This window comes from Balaenoptera ricei, chromosome 13 (assembly GCF_028023285.1).
Source record: "Balaenoptera ricei isolate mBalRic1 chromosome 13, mBalRic1.hap2, whole genome shotgun sequence".
NCBI lineage: Eukaryota > Metazoa > Chordata > Mammalia > Artiodactyla > Balaenopteridae > Balaenoptera > Balaenoptera ricei.
Genome location: NC_082651.1, coordinates 62,309,852 through 62,314,316, shown reverse-complemented (window position 1 = coordinate 62,314,316; position 4,465 = coordinate 62,309,852).

Genomic DNA, 4,465 nt, shown 5'->3' with positions numbered 1-4,465 from the left:
TTGTGGCTCACGGGCCCAGTTGCTCTGCGGCATGTGGGATCTTCCCAGCCCAGGGCTCGAACCCGTGTCCCCTGCATTAGCAGGCAGGTTCTCAACCACTGCGCCACCAGGGAAGCCCAGCTCTTGGTTTTTACATCTGCAAATATTCCAAGATCCTGTAAGTATTGTGTCATTAATATTGATGAACATGCTTTGCTCTCCTGCACACACAGTGCTTGGTCCCTGGCAGCTTGTTACGTGAAAGGGCTCTCTTCTGTCTGGGACGGGCACTAGTCATTTTGCCTACCTAGTCTCCCTTCATTTGGTCGCAGCACTCTGCTTTTCTTTTAGGGGAATTCTCTGTCCCCTCTTCACTGTGTTTGGTTAACCTGTTGATCTAAGTGCTCCTTGGCCTTCAACTCTCTTACCCAAGAAGTGGCAAGCGCATGACCTGGGTTAGGCCCATCAGACTCTCTCCTGGGAGTTTAGTCTGCAGTGGAATGACTCATCAACAGAGGCGGCCAGAGCTGAGTCATTCTTCTTTCATCTGTGAGATTCTGACAGAAGTTCTTGGAACTGCTCTTTTCCTGTCCTTCTTGAGGACTGCTTGGTCAGATCTTCCTTCAGTTCTCAGACATTACCCAATAAATTATTATTATTATTTTGTCTGTATTTTTTCAAAGTCAGTTTCAGTTGCTTACAAGCGAAGAACCCATTCATGTACAAAGTTCCTCTTCTTTCCACAGGTGGTCTTTTCTCCTCTTTGCTCCATTGCCTCAAAGTGGAAAGGACCACTTCTTCCTCCTTTCAGCAAGCAGGCTGGCTTCCTAATTGTGGTCTGAGTAAGAGTCTGCCCTGACTGGCCTTGGTGACCTCATTGAGGAGGCCCTAATGAATAGCATCAAGAGCAACGAGAGGAACAGGAGAGTGATTTCCCTCAGACTTTAGTAAGCACCAGGACTGGGGTGAGAAAGCCTGGCAAGGGCTTGGGCCCAGCAATGTGAGAACTCTTGGCAAGATTTTGGGAGGGGTGAATGATGAATCTGGGGAGGCTGACCTTAGGCTTCTTTGCTCACAATGGCAAAAAATTCCTTTTCTTCTGGCTGGGCATGGAAGCAGAGAGATACCAGACTTCAAGAGTTCCCTGTAGGGCGCAATGAGGATGTTAGCAGTGACTATGAGGGACAGGATGATTGAGGCCCTTACCTTGATCTTCTGAGCACTGTGGAAGCCTACTGGATTCTGGGGAGACCCTGAGGGTGAAGGAGACTCCAGCAGTGCCTGAGACTGAAATTTTTGCAAATTTAGGAAGATGAGAACTCAAAATGGAAATTAATTCGATTTAATGAAAATGAAGATATTGATTTTTTTTTTTTGCATGTCTCAGTCTGTAGACTGAGATTCATAATGGCTCTAATCCTTAAAAATTTCTTATCTGGGGCTTCCCTGGTGGCGCAGTGGTTGAGAATCTGCCTGCTAATGCAGGGGACACGGGTTCAAGCCCTGGTCTGGGAAGATCCCACATGCCGCGGAGCAACTAGGCCCGTGAGCCACAACTACTGAGCCTGCGCGTCTGGAGCCTGTGCTCCGCAACAAGAGAGGCCACGATAGTGAGAGGCCTGCGCACCGCGATGAAGAGTGGCCCCCGCTTGCCACAACTAGAGAAAGCCCTCGCACGGAAACGAAGACCCAACACAGCCAAAAATAAATAAATAAATAAATTAATTAATTAAAGTTAATAAAAAAAAATTCTTATCCATAGATTTATGAATGTAGTGAGTGCCGAGCCTATCCTAAACATTAGCAAGACTCTGCAGGTAAAGCAAAGACATATAGGGCTCTGCCTCAGCTGGAGAGAGAAGACTCAAATAGTTAGGAGGAAGTTATATACCCTTACAAGAGATAGTAATCAGCTCCTGACAACAATTTAGGAGCTACCACTTGTGCTTAATTGGCAAATGAGTGGCCTGGTCAAGAAGCAGTATGCGTTCACTGACTGTAACATTAAAGAAAACTGGGAGGAAAGAAAAAACAAAGAATGCTTTTTGTTCCAGTAAGGGTGAATTGCAGAATTGCTAGTTCTAAGAAAAGGAATAGTTTGTTCCTGTAGCTCACCCCTTCCCAGAGAGCCCATGCTTTGCCAGACTGTGGTCTCAAGGGTCCCTCCTCTGGAGATGTGTGTTAGGCAGACTAGAGCAGCCTGCAGAAATCAAGCAGGCTGATAATGCACTTAAAGATGTTTCCTGTTGTCCTTTTCCCCTGTCTTCCCAAATACATAGCACTTGTCCAGGTCGGTGTCAGAGGAGCTTATGTTCCTTTTAAGCAATAAGACCCGGCAGGCAGGGAATTGCTTGGGGATTAGGGAAACTCAAAGTGGCTTTGTGTGTCAGGGAGATGGGCCTTTTCTTCCATGCCAGTATCCAGCACAAGGTTGTTTGAAAGCCTTGCTTAAAAAACCTCAAGTTGTGGCCAGCTTAGAGCTCTGGGCTCTGATGTAGGCAAGATGAAGAGATCAGATGAAGCTCCTTAGAGACCCAGGCCATGAGATTGGGTGGATGGGGAAGGGATTTGAGAGTCATGATTGTGCTGGATTTGTCCCAGGGTATTCTTGGATGAGACATGCCTACCTTTTGGAGCTTGGTTTTACTATCTATAAAATGATCACAAGATACAGGTAAAGCTATAATCAAAACCAATCACAAACATCTAAATATTCTACATTAACACATTAAGGAGTAGTCATTCACTTTACAAAAAAGATTGTCCCCTTTATAAGAATTCACAGTAAAATCCATTTACAGGGCAGTTGCTTTTCATTTAGAAGTGGAATTTAATGTGCAAAATGTGATTGCATCTTTAGCTTCTAATGAAAATATCAGTTGCATAAACGGAGTTCCAAGTGTCTTCTTACTTTATTCCTTCTTCAGCCCTCCACCTGTATTCTCCTCTCCCCATGAAAATTATGAAGACGTTTATATACTTAACAGATGTTTAAGATTTGAGCTGAAAAATCCAAATTGATGGTGGACTCATCAGCAAAGAGAAACTGGAATTCATTCTCCAGTAATTTCTGGATTGGCAGTGGACAGACCTGGGTTCTTGTCCAGGCTTTGCCTCTAAATAACTGGGTTCCTTTTGACAAGTCGTAGAATTGTAGAGCCTTTGTGTTGGAATGGAATTAGGGGTCATTTATTCCAACCTTCTTTTGACAAAGGCATTTCATCTACAATAATCCTGCCTAATGAGTATCTAGTCTCTCTATTTTTAGGCCTCACTGTGTTCATCGTTATGATTAGGGGAGTTGATCTTCAGTTTGAATCAGGGCCCAGGGTGAGAGTTGAGAAAGAAGAGGCCAGGACTCTGAAGTCTAAATGTACTAACATTACATCTAGCAGAGGCCAAGCTCTAGATATATGGTATGAATAAGAACCCTTGGGGAATTAAACTCCATACATTCCCTCCTTCTTTACAGGTCTGGCCAGTAGTGAGGGAAAGTTCTGAGACCTTGAGACACTTGAAGTTTGATCTGGAGCTGCGAGCAGGTACCTCAGTGTTTTTAAAGGAAGGTGAAGTCAGCATGTCAAGTGACTTCTCTTCATACTTGAGCTGAGTATTATTCCATGGTTGAACAGCCTTCTTCCTTGCTTCAGGCTTTCTCTTCTTCCTCTCCCTCCCTTCCCCGCCCCACTACCTTTTTTTTTTTTTTTTTTTAATAGCATGCAAATTTCAAGGGTATGCAGTTGGGTCTGGCTGAAATTAGCTGAGTGTTTACAGGGTTTATCCAAGGAAGAGCCCTTGGGTCATTGTCATGGCAATTTTAATAATCCTGGCTGTCCAGGGCAATCTAAGAGTGCCTCCCACTCTCCAGCCTCAGTCACTGCTTGGGACAAATGGGGGGGCTTGCTTACCCCTTTTGGGGTCATATATGTGCAAAAAAAAAAAAAAAAAAGAGTTCTCAAAATTTCAGTTAGAAAAACCCTGGACAAAAAATTCTATCAAAAACTTCATCTGGAGTGAGAAAAAGACTGCAAACCCTGGGTGAGTCACTAATGCAACTAGACAAATAGGCCATTTCTGCGTAGCTACATTGCTTCTTCATTCTCTGTCAACATGTCTATATACCCTCTCCAATCCAACCTCTCACTGCTGTACTCAGATCTGGAATATGAACTCCTTAAGGCCAGGGATCTTTTCCAATTCATCCTGAAGTCTCCAGTGCCTAGCACTATGCCGGGGCACTTAATAGGAATTTAATAATGTTTGCTGGATGAATGAAGAAGTGAGCATAAGATGACAGAGGGATGTGTAAGGCAACTCCTGCTAGACAGATATTGGATGAAGGTAGGAATGAGTGGTATGTAGAGACAGGGGCTTTCAGTCCAGTTGCCAGGACAAAATATAGAAGGGTGTGAAGCTGGTAGGGTATAATGAGGATGCCACACCTGAGTGGCAAGGCCTTAGCCAAGGCTCTTGAGCATGGAATGGA